We start from the raw sequence: 17,070 nt of genomic DNA, 5'->3' as shown, positions 1-17,070 counted from the left end.
TGGCGGTGGCTCCAGGCTTCCTCCAGCCCGGCAGCCCCCTGAAACCCAGCCAGGAGGGCAAACTCTTGGCGGGCTCCGAAAGCAGCCCCTGTTGGGGGGTCTCCAGCCCCGGCGCTGGGGGAGGGGGCTAGGGGAAAGGCCCTTCTTGGAGCCCGGGACAGCCAGAAGCCCTAAGGCCTTTGCTGGCAGCCGTGGACCCGCCCAGTGTGGGCTCCTGGGTCCGGGTGTGAGGGGTGCGCACGCAGCAGGGGTGCAGAAGCTGGGTGTGGGTTTGGGGCTCAGGCCTCCGCGCAGGGTTGCTAAAGTGGCCCCATCCGTGGTGAGTGTGGTGCAGGTGGAGCCCTGGTCAGGGGCCTGGGGTCTGTGGCTGGGGGGCAGGGGGTGGGGGGTGTCCTCACTGGCTCTCCGGGGTGAGGGGTCCTGATGCCCGGGCAGAGGGGCAGGGCAGGCTGGCACAAGTCCCCAGCCCTCGGCAGCATCGGTGTCAGGACACAAGTAAGTCTCCTCGGAAGCGCAGGCCTGACTGGGTCAAACATCTTTATAGGGCTTTAGAATTTGCTGGAGGCTTCTACCCGGAGATGAAAGGCACTTCCTCCAGGCCTCCCATTAAGCTTTTCCCTGCTCGGTCCCCCTATGTAGCGGGGACTCAGTTACAGCCAGGATGGTCCTGGCCTGAGCATTGGTGTGAGACCCATGAGCTGAAGGGGCTCCTTTGGTTTGTTTTCCTGGTTAATGCACGGAGCTGTGGCAGCCTCTGGGTTGGAAGCAGCAAATTTCAACAGTTGGGGAAGGGCGCCATCTCCTAGCTCCAGCGAGAACTGCAGGCTCTACTCAGCCACCGCGCTGCTCTGAGTCCCGCCAGCTGGGTCTGCGGGGGCAGCAGTCCCCCACTCTCCGCCTTTCTCCTTCAATGAATGTTTAACACCGATTTAGGGCCGCGAGCTGTGCCGACCCAAATCACTCACACCCGCTTCCCACTGCAGAAGGACATGGACCACTTATTTTGTTGGAACAACTTCAAATCCAACCCAATCCAATCTCCAAAACCTCACGCCGTCCATCGCAGGAGCTGCAGGTATTTACTTATCGCCTACTATGTGCAAGATGTGGGGTGCAGTGTGCTGCAGACCCCAGATCAAAACCACGACACGAGGTACAGCCTGCTGTAAACCCCGGGACAGAAGCAACAGCAACGCGATAGATCAGACTTCGGGCATGGTGCGTGAACGAAAACTTCCCTGCAACCAACCGAGCACATGCATCGCCAAGAGAGGCATCTCAGAGTGGTCACTCCGTGTACAGACTCTGGGGCCAGACAGCCTGGGTTTGAGCCCTGGTTCTGCCCCTTACTGGTTGTGAGACCCTGGCCAAGGTAATTAGCCCTTCTGTGCCTCAGTTTCCCCATCTGTAAAACGGGTTTAATAATAGCAGGATGTGTAAGGATTCAGTGAGTCAGTGCAGGAGCAGACACGGCAGCCAGTAGGGGTGCCCATCCTCGCCATCCCCGCTTTGCAGAAGACCAGAGGTGCTCACAGGGGACGCTCAGCTGAGTGACTGGTGCGAGAACCTGTGATGGAGCTGGGATTCAGTGCCCCTGGACACCTCTGCCACCTCTCCAAAGAGCTGCTTTTGGCTAAAGACCACCCACAAGAGATGCTGTTGATACAGACAGACAATTGCGGAGGAGGTATTGCTGGACCTGAAAACAGCTCCCAACACCCAGAGCTATGTTCTAGGAAGGTGAGCTCCAATTGAGCAGATACAGAGAATTAAAAAAAACCTCTCCTGATCTTGAAGAACTTCTGATCTGATTTCATGGCAGTAATGTCCCGCGGGATTTACAATGGGTACTCTAAATTAGAAGAGTGCCAACCTGGCTGGCTTGTTCAGGGGAGGAAATGAAATCCAGGTCATTTACACCGATGAAGCCAAGTCCTGCTCCAAAGACCTGCTGGAGACTAGACCACCCAAGGGTTGAGGAATGCCTTCAGCTCCCCTGGCCCAGGACTCTCCCAGACTCTCCAGGGGACAGGCAATTAGGGCCAGCCTGGAGATCTGAAACCCCCTTATCATATTTCTCCTGAGCTTGCAGTCCTGATAGGGAGCCTTAAAAGGGTTTATGGCATCCCCTGAGGCATGGCTGAGAAGCAGTCTTTTAAAAAGATTTGGGTTACTCACACTGGGCTTGCCAAATGTGGGCTGCGCCTTGGAATTCCTACAGCTCCCTGGGAACTCAGCTGACTCCAGGAGGTCAAAGCATTGAGAGGGATGGGAGGAAAAGCTGACTCATACCCCCCCCATGCCTTTAAATCCTAGTCGTCATCTCATTACCTGTTAGTTCTCTATAGAGAATTGAATAGATGCACTGTTTTCGCCCCTCCCACCCACCAGCTGACTGCCTGAGGTCCACCCTGGCCTCCTCTCACACCCTCTGCTCCCGCTCTAGAAAGTTCCATGCTCCTTTCATAAATGTTGCCTCAGACTGTCACGTCCAGACAATGGGAGGGAGGCCACAGCCCCACCTTGTCTTATTTGCTCCAACAGAAATGGGGTCCAGTTCGGGAGAGGCACTTTGAAGAACGGGAACAGGAGAGTTCAGTGGGCACCTGGCCCTCCGGGCTGAACGCATGGCTCTTGGGGCCCCACAAACATTACCATTTCCTATTTTCCGGGTAAGGGACCTCATCATAACTAGTGGAGGACGGTCTGGTTTCTATTGAGTAAGTAATCGATCCTGACATGAATTAGAAGGTGGTGTCATTATAGAAACATCTGAGAGTCAGCTCTGGGGTCCAGCTGGGTTAGGGTTAGGAAACACCCCAGAATGTAACACTTGCTCAGAGCAGAGGACTTGGTGCTGCCGGATTTTAGAGGCTTCCACACGTGGCCACTCCCCGGAGCACACACTCCGCCCTCAACACATCACCAGCATCTCAGACCAGCGAGGACCCTCTGCCTGCGGACCCCAGACGTGGCCTCAGAAACCTCAGCCCCTCTACCAACGGTTGGTGTTGACTCTGGAGCAATCCCTCGAGTTGCTTACGGGGTGACTCAACCAATGCCCTCTCCCCAGGGGCCACGCACCACTGATTCCACCTGTGCAGAGTCACCATGACCAGATTTGGGGGCTGGACTGCCTGGGTGGGGCACAGGCACCCGCCCATCGGACAGCAGAAGTGTTTATAACCCTGAGAACTCTTCTTTTGAGTCCTGCTATGCTGTCAGATTTACAAGCAGCATCCTGGGGTGATGAGTCAAGTTATTGATAATATTTATGAATACACCTCTGTTCTTTCTTTGACCCTCAGACCCCCAAAGCATCACTTGAAGCAAGTGGGAGTGACTTTCCTTCCAGAGCCACCTGTGAGAGCCATGTGCACCCTGGGGACATCATTGCTGGGAGGTTTAAGCTCCCGGAGGGTGTCCTGCGTGCTCACTACACTGTTGCACGGAACCGAATTGCCCTAGATGAGCGTCTCCAGGTGAGGGCTTCTGATGAGACAAAGCCTGGGGCTCCGGCATCTTCCATCCCTTCTCTCCCCTGGGCTCTTCAATCCAGACTCTTCCTAGTCACTCACTCTCTTACTGACCATCCGATTTTAAATGTCATCGAACCGTACATCACAAACACCCAGGCCAAGTCCCCACTGCCCAGACTAGAGCGAGGAGATGGGGAAGCCCGTGTCTTCTAAACACCGCTCGAGAGTGAGGAAGCCGCTCTTGCCCACTGTCACCTACGTGTTCGTCATGGGACTTAACCTGGTTGCAGAAGAAGGGGAGACCCTTTCAGCAAGGAGGAGCCGTCTCCTCTGCGGCTGCCCCATAATTATAAATTACGCCAAATGTCACAAACAGCGTAACCAGGACCGCAGGCGTGTGGGGCGATTTGGAGATTTAGATGTCACATCAGCTAAGAAGGTCTGTGTCCTTTTTCTTAATTCCTGGATCTCAGTCGTCAAGCAGATGCTGGGAGATTTGAGGGGTGCGGGGCTCCCTGCATGAACCTCTAGGCTGGAGAGAACCGAGGCGGGGGACCCAGTGCACCCTCGAAGGCGCCCTCCACCTCCTGGGGTGAAGGGGCTTGTCCGGCTCACTCAGCCTCAGTGGCAGGAAGCAGGCCACCCCCAAGGGGTCTGACACCCACCCCACTCCCCAGGTTCTTCCCCTTCGAAAAGCCAAGCTCCAAGTTCAGAGCAGCCTGAGCAATGGGCCACACGGTTAGAGACACGGCTCTCAAACCCTCTTCCAAAGGCCATATGAGCTGCCGTGACGGCACCAGCTGGTGTTGAGCCGTTTCTCTACTTTTTATTCTTCTCTCTCCATCTTAACAAGAACATGAACTCGGGTGCCAGACAGACCGTGAAGCTGCATCTGGGGTCTGTCACCTACCTGCTGGGCCACTGGGCAGGTTACTGACCACCCGCGCCCCCCTCTGCCCCTTGAGCCTCGGTTTCCTCATTTCGAGACCGAGGACAATAACACAGGGTCGCTGGGGCGGCTTCTACCCGACCCAGATTAAGCTCCTGGTGTGTGTGTGGGGGATGTTTGACACTTGATGACACTCCAAAAATATTAACCCTCGTGATTGGTTTCCTCCCTAGTGCTTTAAGCTCCTGGCCAGTTTCTGATAGGTAATAATCTGAAAAAATGAAGACATGTGGATTTTCCTGTTCCATTTTCTCCCCCCTTACCTGAGCCAGGGAATGACCTCACGGCTGCTGCTTCTGGGGGGCGGGGAGAGCATCTACAGGGCACCTCTCAGAGCCGAAAAGCGGCTCCTGTCCCCAGCAGCACCGGTCACAGCTGGCGTGTGTCTAATTCAGTTTAGCCAGTAATTAGCTTTGTATTACTTTACATGGGATGTTAAATACTGACTACAGGGCCTGATAACTTTAGTAATAAATACAACCCAGGGCAGAAAATTACCTTTCTTTTTAGTGCGGAAAGCTAAAGTCAGTGGGACGGGGAGCAAATTGCTTCCGGAGACGAAGCAGCTGCCTGACGCTGAGGATTTACAGCTCCTGCCCCCCTGGTGTTACAGAGCCTTCTCACTGAAAACGGGAGCCACTCTCTCGTGCCGGCTGTTTGTGTGTCTGGAGATGGTCTCTGGCCAGCCCCCGAGGCAGCGGCCAACCTCAGTGCAAAGACGGGGTCAATCCCATGTATGCTGAACTAACCGGTTTAGGAAAAGACCCCAATGGTCCTGAACCCCCCAACTCCCTGGACCACTAACACCCCAGCATCCAGGGCACACGTGGGCCTAAAATCTGGGGGACACGAGGGGCTGGGGCACATGAACAGGACATCAGTGGGATCATTGGGCCGAAGTTTTGATTCAAGCAGGTGACAAAATTCATGCTTCCGTCTGAATGGACGGTTTTATTCCTGTTCAATTTGTTCAGGGCAATGGGTTGGGCTCTTCCACTCTGGCTGAATCTGAGGAGGAGAGAACAGATTTGAAGTGATGGGATTCTGAGGGGCTAACTCCACGCCAGCCCCTCTGTGACACTTGCCTGTCCAGACACAGCACCCATCACCCACCCCCACCTGCCCGCCGCCGAGTCCACTCACATCTCTTCTCAGGTGCTGAGACCTGCACACAGCTAACCAAGCTCCAGAAGAGCCCACAGCAGTCACCCCGTAAAGCCTGAGGGCACACGACAGCCCAGGTAACAGCTGGCGCTCGAGGATGCCCTGTGCTCATTCACAGCTGGAAACCCCCCCCCCCCACCCCAAGGGGTCGGGGTCGTCATGTCGTTAAGAAAGACCACTTCTGGCTTGGGGACTAATGAGAAGAGATCCACTTGACTCCGGAGATAAAGCAAATCCCTCAACACTCCTTTGTTGAACTCCAGATACAAGAGCCAAGGTTCTGGGCCCTTCTCCACGCTGCGGTGTCTGTGTGCAGCCCCCCTTCTGCCCACCTGTTCCTTCCCATCTTCCTGCCCCGGCTCACCCAGGTGCAACCTTGGACCCCGCGCAAATGGCACCCCTTCTCCAAAGCGTTCTCAGCTCCCTCCACTCTGATCCCAGAGCCCTCATGCCTCTTAAACAAATAGATATGGCAGAGCCTCAGGTCTCCCCACTAAGCACCACGGCCCGGATGACAGACAGCTGTACTCAGCAACGCTAGCCCAGGTTTGACCGAGTCAAGCCCGACCAGCTGGCATCCGAGAGCTGCATGTGGCAGGAAAGGAGGACAGAACCAGAGTGCGGGTTTGTAGGGGGGAGCCATCTTCGAGCGTCAGCTAGCTTCATTCTCCTTGTTTTAAAATGGTAGACGTTCAGGCTGAAGCTCAGAGCCTTTCTCAAGGCAACCAGACAGTGGCTGGTGGGACGGGGAAGGGGAAGGGCAGCCGGGTCCAAGGTCATTGTCACAGAGCTGCCCACCCCTTTCATGCCATCACACACGGGGGATGACGTGCTTCTCTCAAGGGAAGGCGAGCTGGGCTGGGGTGGGCGGGGCTCAGGCAGCCCCAGCGCTGCCCCACCACCCCCAAGATGAGAGGTCAGCTCCTCTCCTGCATTCTGCTGGGAAGCTCCGAGGACACTTCTCAAGGAGCTTGAAACACCAGCCTTTTATTGAAAATCACAGAACAAGACCCAGTCAAGCATCTTTCCACCTGAGGACAGAGTTCATCTAGGCCCACAAACCTGGCGCGTAGTAGGCCATCCATCACTAGTTGGCATTTGACTGAGTGGCTCATTGTAAGCACGCTGTCGGGAGAACAGATGGCCCGGCCATGTGCTCTACACTCCCCCCCTCCCCCCGCCCGTCTGCCTGAATCCTTCGAGCAGCGCCTGTGAAGTGCAGGTAAAACCCATACGTTTCTGACTTGTTCCCATTTGGACGGGTCCTAATCCATAAACATGGTGGCCCTGGAACCTTGTGTCCACGTCCCTTGGAAGGGCCCTAAGACTGAGGGTGCCGCTGTGGGAGCAATTAACCTAAAGTGGAAGAGGGAGAGGGTGGAGGGGAGATAGACACAACTCAGTCACCACTGCTCTGCTCTCCTTTTCCTGAAGCCCAGAGGTATTTTACTCATCACCCATGTAGGCTGCATTTCTCCTGACACCATGCAATGTGGCTTCCTAGGATCGAATTACTTCGGGATCAAGAAAGCAAGGTTCTGAGGTAGGGGTGTCCCCAGGGAGCTCTCAGATTATTCAGAGCAGCCCAGCCCTGTACCCACACCCACCCCCAATCCCAGTCCCTGCCTTAGAGGTCACTGATAAAGGTGAGAGGCACCTGGCCTGACCCCGACGAAGCCCACCTGGGCAGGACCAGGGTAGCCGGGATCCCTGGAGCTGGTGGCTGAGCCACTCTCTGACCCCTTCACAGGTTTGAGCTGGTTGGAGAGATTTTCGCCAGGCGAGCCTTTGCTCCAAAATCCCACCACAATTAGGGATACTGGGGTCCCAGTGGAAGATCTGAAAGCACAGCCTCAGAGGCAGGCGCGGGGAGGGCCGGGCCTGCCTCCCGGCTGTGTTGAGGAAGGCATTCCCCTGAGAGATGCCACAGCTCAGCTTCAGAAAGAGGCGCCTTCCAAAGAAAACAACATCGTTTGCCTTCCTGGCCCCTGGAGGGCCTGGGCTCGGGGAGCTGACCAGGGTCCTGAAGGGGATGGTGTGGGCAGCCGCGTGGGCAGGGGCTGGCCACATTCAGACGGCTGGCGCCGCCAGCGTGGCCAGGCGAGGGCTCTCACCACCGAGACTAAGCTTCCAATTGAAGCTGAACCAAAAGTTTCTTCCAAGGACAGGGGACCTTTAAAAAGACTGAGAAGTGAACCTCTGGAGGAGGGCGGGGAACGAGGGCTCAGGGAGCCTGGAGGTGAGGAGGCCAGGAGGGCTTGGAGGGCCCAAGGGCAGCCACTTCCAGGGCCACCCAGACCAGCCATCTCTTTCCCGAGATAAGGCACACGCTGCCTGGCTCCATGTCTGTGGGGTGCGCGCTTGTGGAAGAGTGTGTGTGAGTGTGTGTGCACATGCATCCATACGGTGTCCATTCACAGAGCACGAGTCTGCCCCTTGGCCAGGCCTTCCCTGCAGCCAAGAAAACTTCACTCCCAGAGACCATGCAGAACCTCTCCAGGGGGCCTGCCTGGTTGTCTGCATGGCACCAGCAGGGTCGCTGAGGTTAGGTGGGACAACAAACACTTCCGATGCTGGGGCTGAGGCTGCACTTCCCGGCAGAGCCAGGGAGCCGGCAAGGGCTTCAAGGCAAAACGAGGGAAGCTTATTCCAGAGCCTTCTCTCCTGTGATCTACCTCTCACCCTCTCGTCTCTCCTTTGTTTCCTCTTTTATTCTGAGAGGGAGGGAGGCACGGAGGGAGAGAGGGAAGGAGGGTCGGGGCAGCTGGCTCTTGGGGCCAAGGTGCTGGCAGCCCACCCACTTGCTGGACTTGCAGCCTCTCCCAGCTCAGACCGTGGCACAGTGGCACCATCCAAAGGGCATTTTAATGTCACTCTGAGCAGCCTGGCTCCCGAAGCTGGCAGGCTCTTCCCAGCACCCTGGTGCCAAAGCAACACCTCCAGTCCGGCGCTCCCAGACAGCCCTTCTCCTCCCAGACGTGCCAGCTCCGAAATGCATTTTTAAAATGGAGAATACCAGCCGGAGACAGGCTCTCTAACGGTACATTGTTCAGGGATGGCGAGCCCACTTAAAATGCCCAGCGGTCCCCACACACGCTTGCCACTCACACTTCATGCCGCGCGTGTGGCCACAACCGCCCCCCAACCCTCCACATGGAGCCCACAGCGCACCCCAGCCCCAGACACGCCGCCTGCCCTCCCCGGTCTGGTCTCCACGGCACCATTCCCACCGCCAGCCCAGGGAGCCCCAAGGGCAGCATTATAGCCAATGCAGGATGCTCCAGAAGAGGGATGCAGGGGGTGGGAGTTAGGTCAGAGCCACCTCTGAAAACGCCAGGGGCTTGGACATCCTGCTCTGTCTTCCTCCCAGGTGACAGGAGCAGACAAATGACCCCCCCCCCCAATGCTGCCCTTTGAACTTCTCAGCAGGGAGTGGTCAGCCAGGGAGTCCAGGAGGGAGGGTTCAGGGCTGGGGGTCCTGGGGGTCACGGCAGCACTCTCGGGTCAGCCTTCACCCCTTCCTCCACCCCAGGTGCGCCTGGCACTCTGGCCGTGTCTCCCCAACCCCTTGGCTGGGCGCCCGGGCAGGGGTGCCGGGCCGCGCGGTAGCTGCTCCCCGACTTTGCCGGGCTCCCCGGGGCCGGCCGGGCGCCTCGCAGGCAGGGAGGAAAATGGCGTTGGATGCACGTACTTGAGTGAGTTCAGTGCCCATCAGGATGAGGAAGAGGAGGCTGAGGAGCTTCCGGGCCGGTTGCATGTCTCGCGAACACCTCCAACGTCCTGGCGTGCGGGGAGCCCTGGGTGCTCGGCGGCCGGCGGCTGCGTGGACGCGGACGCGCTCCCGGCTCTGCTGGCTCCGCGGCGGCGCCCGGCAGTGTCCCCGCGCCTTCAGCACCCGGAGCAGGCGGCGCGCGGGGTCTGCTGCGCGGAGCCTCTGCTCTGCATCTCGAGCGGCTCCGCGGTTGCCCGGCTGGGCGGCGGGCGGGCGGGCCGCCCCTAGGCCCCTCCTCGGCCCCTCCTCCTAGCGGCCCCGCGCCCGCAAAGCTGGGGCGGGCAGCTGGGCGGCCCGGGTGCCAAAAGTTTGCCGGGGAAGGGGAGGGGAGGGGCGGGGCGGGGGGGGGCTCAGAGGGCCCCGCGCGCCACGCTCACGCGCGGGAGCGGGGAGGGCGGCGGCGGCGGCGGGGAAGCCGACCGGGACAGGATGTGACATCAAAAAGGCGGGGGAAATTTAATCGGAGAGAAAACTCCACCCTGGCTGGCCTCGGCGGCGGCGCTCCAGGGCCCTGGCAGCCGGGATCGGGACGCAGGCGGATGGCGCTGGAGACCCGGGCCCCCCGGGACTCAACGAGTGGACGCGGAGTGGGGATGCGGAATGGCGGCTGCGGGAGGTGACCTTAGAGGCCACCCTTTAATGAGATAAACTGAGGCTGAGACCCAGGAAGGATGATTGGCGGTGGGCGGGGGGGTTAAGGGGGGTGTTCAGAGCTAGAAAGTGGGCCATCTGGCACTGACAGGTCTCCTTCCTCTCCTTCTGCGGTGGCCAGCAAGAGGGCGAAGAGGGAACAGACATTGCGTGCTGGGGCTTCTGTCCCCACGTGGGGCGTGTGGGTGAAGGTCTGTCCTTGTTTTCACGGTTCGCATGCATACATGGAGGTGGGCACGCACAGGCCCATGGGTCTGCCCTGGGTTGTGTGCACATGGGTTCAGATGGAAGCCAGACACAACTCTGCGTACCCAAGATACCTTCGCTGAACCAGGAGCCTAGGAGAGTGCGGTGGGCTTCCAGACCACCGAGCCCCGCCCGTTGTCTTACCCCCAGGCCTGGAGATCACCCTCCAGCTGGTGAGGAGATGTGCTTTCTCCCTTCGCCCCTCTCTGTGTCACCCCCAGGCTCTCCTTTCACATGTACTCCCAGCTCAGATCCAAGAATTAGACCCCAGGGAGCTTATCCTGGGGGCCACATTTTCCATTTAAATCCCCCATTTGGGGGGAGAAGTCCCTCAGCACCTCTGTTTTCTGAGAAGCTAAGATGGCAATAGGTATTTAGAAACACCTCTCTTATCTCTTTTCCAGTGTTTAGCATTTACTCTTTGGAAAATAAACTCTATAAAGGAAATATCTAGCAACAAGAGGCTCCAGACCTCATAATTACAGAATGCAGAGCAGCAGGGGGTGATGTGGCCCAGCCCTCTTACATCGCAGATGGGGAAGCGGGAGCCTGGGGGCATAACTTACATGGGGTCACCAGAGCAGGCATCCCAGAGCAAGGATGGGATGCCAACTCCTGCCCTGTCAGCGTCCACCCTGGCCTTGAGGGGCCTCTGCCTTGGAGGAATTCTGTCCTCTGAGCCAGGGGACAGAGCTACAACCAGGGAAGCCTGGTTGGACTTTCTGGTCCAGGGCTGGACTCTCTGGTAAGGAGTGAGCTTCCCAGCCCTGGAGGTGTTTAAGCAGAGAGAGTTCCTGTGGGATGCCCCCAGGCTGAGTGGACCCTGAGGGTCTGAGATGAGATGGGAGGAAAGGCGAGGTACAGCTGCGGGGGCTCTTTTCTCTTTGCCCTTCCTCTGTCTGATTTACCTGCGTGTTCTCCTTCTCCTCAATGAGAGAAAGCTGTTTGTCAGCCCCATGGCCTCTGGGCTCCTGGTGACCCATGAGAGATGCTGCGTTTGGAGCTGGAGGGGCTGATGCCTGGTCCTGGCCCTTCCTGGGAGTGGCTCTCTGAGCCTCATTTCCACTCCTGTAGAATGGGGTTGAATGATGCGGTGCTGCATGTCTCACAGGCTGTTGACAAGATCAAGGGCAGGAATGGGTAAAAGTGTTTTATAAGCCTGAAAGAACGATGAGGAAGGAGCTGACTGAGCCTTGCAGCACCCCAGACTCCACCCAGCCTCTCCCTCAGCAGCTGCCAGGGGCGCAGAAAGGGACAGAGGCTCGAGAGGGTGGGCGGCATGGTCACGGAGCTGGGATGTGACCCAGTCTTGGGGTTTTGTTTTATGGACGGGGGAGGAAGTCTGTGTTGATTTCCTCAGGTGGGCTGAGAGCTAAGATGTAAGAGTAGCAAGAATTGCTTTTTGTTTTAAAAATCATACAACTACAGTAAGTCCCCTACATACGAACAAGTTCCGTTCCCAGAGCACGTTTGTAAGTCTAATTTGTTTATAAGTCCAACAAAGTTAGCCTAGGTACCCAACTAACACAATCGGCTAGATAGTACTGTACTATAATAGGTTTATAATACTTTTCACACAAACGATACATAACAAACAAACACAAAGAACAAAGAAAACATTTTTAATCTTACAGTACAGTACCTTGAAAAGTACAGTAGTACAGCACAACAGCTGGCATACAGGGGCTGGCATTGAGTGAAGAGGCAAGAAGAGTTACTGACTGGAGGAGGGAGAGGAGGGGGGAGATGGTAGAGCTGAAGGGTCGTCAGCAATAGGAGACGGAGGGCGAGCTGCAGTTTCACTCACGCCTGACGTTGATGGAACGCACGTTCGCGTCTTTGAAAGTTCGCAACTGGAAGGTTCGTATGCAGGGGACTGACTGTACGTGAACCTGTAATTCCATGTCTGGGGAGATGCCCAAAGGAGTTGACAGCAGATTCTCACAGAGATATTTGCACACCCCTGCTCATAGCAGCGTTACCCACAACAGCAAAGAAATGGAAGCCCATGTCTGTTGATAGATGAATGAATAAACAAAATGTAGTATGTTCATGGAATGGAATATTATTCAGCCTTAAAAAGGAAGAAGATTCTGACACAGGCTTCAAGGATGAACCTTGAGGACATTACGCTGTGTAAAATGAGCCAGTCCCAAAAGGACAAGTGTTGTATCATTCCACGTACCTGAGGTATCTAGAATAGGCAAATTTCAGTTCGACGGATCTGAAAGTCAATTAGAAGTTACCAGGGACCGAGGGATGGATAGGGAGTCATTACCTGATGGTGCAGAATTTCTGTTTGGGGTGACGAAAAGGTTTGGAAATAGCAGTGACATTTGCACAAGATGGGAAATGTCATTAATGCCACTGAATTATACTTAAAATTTTAGTAAGTATATTTATATATTTTACTATAGTTAATTTTTACCACAATTAAAATAATAACGTGATGTACCCAAACCATTGAATTGTACACCTTAAGTGGGTGAATTGTATGGTCCGTGAATTATATCTTAAGAAAGTTGTTTTAAACAGTTACACAGACTCATTATTATACTGCTTTAAAAATTAACATACAGGGCTTCCCTGGTGGCGCAGTGGTTGAGAGTCTGCCTGCCAATGCAGGGGACACGGGTTCGAGCCCTGGCCTGGGAAGATCCCACATGTGTGGAGCAACGAGGCCCGTGAGCCGCAATTACTGAGCCTGAGCTCTAGAGCCCGCAAGCCACAACTGCTGAAACCACGTGCCACAACTACTGAAGCCTGCACTCGTAGAGCCCATGCTCCACAGCAAGAGAAGCCACGACAATGAGAAGCCCGCACATCGCAACGAAGAGTAGCCCCCGCTCACCGCAGCTACAGAAAGCCCGCGCACAGCAAAGAAGACCCAACACAGCCAAAAGTAAATAAATAAATAAATAAGTTTATTAAAAAAAAAAAAAAATTAACATACAAAGAAGAATGTAGCAACAGCAGCAAAAGCCCACTGCCCAGAATAAGCGGTGCTGTGTCTGGGTGGTCGTGATAAGACATTTTTTCCGTGCGTAGGTGCAGAGGAAATAGCAGGAAGAAGTGTCAGATCATGTCCCCTAAAAGCAAACCTGACCCCTGGTGTGCGGGGGTCACCCTCCCATGCCCGCCCCTTCTGCGGGATGAGGCAGACCCTACCTGCCAGCTGTGAGCAGTGGGGGGGGGGGTCACAGGCCCAGGAAATGCCCAGGACGTGCCAGGCTCACAGGCTGGAGGCAGAGGACAGATAGGCAGGCGCTGATGGGAGGGCCTATCACTCCGACAAGCAAGGAAATCCTAGCTTGCCCTTGAACTTGACAGAGGATGGGAAAACGAAGTCAAACTGAAGACAGTGTTAACTGAAATCTCGTTTATCCTCACGGCACAAGCTACAATCTCCTGGAAGAACCCTGTAATACGGAGGAAGAAAAGTCTGCATGGACCCTTCCCCATCTGGAGGTGGACGCGCCTCTGCCCCGGGCTTCCATCCTGCCCACATTGGCCACATCTGCTTTGAGAGACAGGGCCATGTTCCCTTCCTCTTCCTCTGGCCTCCCCTCTCCCTTCTCTGCATTTTCAGGGCTTGTATTATTTACATTACCGGGGTTTATCATATTCATATCCACTCCTGCCACCCAAGTCCCCTCGTTTTCTGGTCCTTGTTCTGGGCCAAGTGCCCACCCCCGTGGCCCCAGCAGCCCTTCCTGAGTTCTTTGCTCCCGTTCACCGCTTTGGGGTTGGCTGAAGTCGGTGTGCAGGGTGGCCACGGCCCCCGATGCGGCCTCACCTCTCTGCTGACCAGTTGAGGTTCCTGTCTTTCTCCTCGCGCTCCGGTTTTCCCACCCGGGAGACTAGGAAGCCCCCAGAGCAATGGCTCCAGGTAGAAGTGGGCTTGGGGCTTGGTTTAAGCATCAGTGGCCTCTTGTCCCTTCATGCCAGCCTTGAGCCCCTTCAGCTGGTACAGCAGGTCCCGGTCACCCCAGCCCCTCTACTGCTGTCCTGAGGAACTCAGACCAGAGCTCGGAAGGAGCTGAGTTCCTGCTGAAACTCCTCAGGACGCCACCAAATCTATGTGCTTCGTTCTCCTTTAAGACGGGCCGCCTTCCTCTGCCAGCCTCATTAGAATGTGACAGAGAAGTTGCCAAGGCAACGGCACTGACTCTCCCCTCTCCTCCCTGCAAATTTCCTGGCAAGTGGGCTCCAGCCCACGTGAGTTGAGTTGTCCGGCCTCCGGTGCTCAGAGCCGGTGGGCTACGCCCTGCCCCTTCCTCCATGTGCTGTGCCCAGCCCCCAGCCCCCGGGCCTCCACCCTCCCTTCTCAGCCTCCCTGGGTGCCCACTGTCCTTGCTGAACTGAATGGCAGGGGTTGATTGAGACCCACTATGTGACAGGCCTGGCCAGACAGAAGCCGTTCTCCGGGCTGCGAGCACCGGCCTGGCGATGGCCATGGGCTCAGACCCAGGACCCCAGCTGCCTTCCCTCATCAGCGTGTGGGCTGGTGCAGCCGGGCGGCAGGCTTCTAACCTTGGGAAGTCGTCTGGGGAGGAAAGGTGGCCGGTTCTGGATGCAATGCACTGTCACGGTGCAAGTGGCGAGCAGGGCAGTAGAGACCACAGCGCTGACGCCTTTCTCATCCCTACTGTGTGACCGGCCTGTGCTGAGGGCTTATAGGTCTTCTCTCACGGACCCCCCAGGCCTTGTGGGAGGTGATGTCCACTCTGCAAGTATTCATCCAGGAGCCAGTGGCACTGAGACCCCACTCCCTTGCTTGCAGCCCCTGTAAGCCTCCCCCGCAGCCTCCCCTCCTCTCTGTCCAGCTGGGCCCCCAGGAACCATCCTTGGAGCCACTCTCGGGCCTCAGCCCCCTGGCCTTCCCCAGCCTCCCTGTCCGCAGATGACTCCTATGACGGCTCCGGCTCCAACAGTCCCCGTGAACTAATGACTACCCCCCCAAGGGCGCCCTGTGCTCCCAGGAGTCCGGCCTCGGCTCCCTCCCCAGCTCCGACTCCCTGGCTGCTCTTACACACGTGGTCCCCTCCCCACACGCGCTGCACTGAGCACATCGGGGCTCCCACTAGGAGATCCGCAGTCCCAGGCGCTATGCCTGCTCTGTCCCGGCGGACTGTCTGCCCCGTTCGCACGGCCCTTCCCCGACACGTGTCTGCTCCTCCCCGTGGGACCATTCCCACGAAAGGTGGCCGTTTTCTCCCCTCTTATTAAGGACACCTCTTTCCCTTTCTTCCCTACACCATCGCCACACCTCTCTGCTCCCCTTTCCAGAAGCAAGGTCTGCGCTCACTGTGGCCACAGGCTCTCCGCCTGGTCTCTCCTGAGCCCACTGCTTAGAACTGCTGTGGTCCAGCTCAAATTGCCAAACCCAGCTGTCAAAGATGAGTCTTGATCTCACTTGAAAAAATCAGCGGCACCCCAGCGGGTTAATGTCCCCTCCTCCTTGGAGCCCTTCCTTCCTCTGGACCCGGCAGGCCACTCCCCGTGGCCTTCACCAGGCCCTCTGTGGTCCTCACCATCTTCCCGCCTCCTGCAGGTCTCTGCCAGGTGCTTCCTCCAGGCCCCGACGCCAACCACATGTCTATGCTGTCGCCCATTTGCATCTGGTGCAGACTCTTCCCTGAACCCCACACTGGTAGCCGAATTCCAGCCCGACAGCTCCCTGGCTGGTACACAGCTCTGTGTACCCCGCCCAAGCCAGTCCAGCTCCCGCCACATTCTTCCCCGTTCTGGTGAACAGTGATCCCACCCTTCCTATTGCCCAGGAGTTATGCCAGCCTCTCTCTGGAGGCTCTAGGGAGGGTCTTTCCTGCCTTTCCATCGCTGGTGACTGTCAGTGCTCCTTGGCTGGTGGCTACATCACTCCAATCTTCGAGGCCGGCATCTTCAAACTCTCTGCTGCATCTTCCCCTCGCTTCTCCTCTGTGGGTGTAAATCTCCTCTGGCACCCTCTTATAAGGACACTTGAGATTGCCTTGAGGGCCGCCTGGATAATCCAGAATGATTTCCCCACGTCGAGATCCTTAACTTGACCCCAGATGCAAAGGCACCTTTTCCGTAAGAGGTGACGTTCGCAGGGACCAGGGATCAGGATATGGACATCTTCCGGAGAACCATTTTCCAACCTAGATCAGGGACAGAAAACAAACAAGCAAGCAAGTAAAAAGCCTGGGTAAATATTGCCTGTGGAAGGTGTGTGAGGATAAGGATGAGGGTACTGGGCCGGGACGGCTTTGGGGAGAAGGTGGCCAGGCAAGCCCTCTGAGGAGACCATGAGGAGGGACAGGCAGCATCCCTCTGGAGGCTGGGGAAGGGGGAGAATTGGTGACTTTTGGGGAGGGGGACAGAGATGGCCAGCGTGGCTGGCGTGGGCTGAGGGGGCGGGGACTGGAGATGGGAGGTTGGAGCTGGACCTCGGCAGCCGCAGAGAGGCTTTTAGATTCTGTTCTCGGGACCTCCCTGGTGGTCCAGTGGCTAAGACTCTGTGTCCCCGATGCAGGGGACCTGGGTTCGATCCCTGGTCGGGGAACTAGATCCCGTGTGCATGCCGCCGCTAAAGATCCCGCATGCGGCAACTAAGACCCGTGCAGCCAAATAAATAAATATTAAAAAAAAAAAAAGTTCTGTTCTAATGACAAAGCAGCCATGGGGTTTGGAGAAGGGAGGTGACAGGGTGTGACTCGCACTTTGAGAACTCTGATTCTCTGTGAAGAAGGGAGCTGGGGGTGGTTAGAGTGGGACCACCCGAGGCTGTTGCCCTGGGGCAGCTGAAAGCATCCCAAGAGGGATGA

Source organism: Eschrichtius robustus, chromosome 10 (genome assembly GCF_028021215.1).
Source record: "Eschrichtius robustus isolate mEscRob2 chromosome 10, mEscRob2.pri, whole genome shotgun sequence".
Taxonomy (NCBI): Eukaryota; Metazoa; Chordata; class Mammalia; order Artiodactyla; family Eschrichtiidae; genus Eschrichtius; species Eschrichtius robustus.
Note: the sequence above shows the minus strand (reverse complement) of the source record.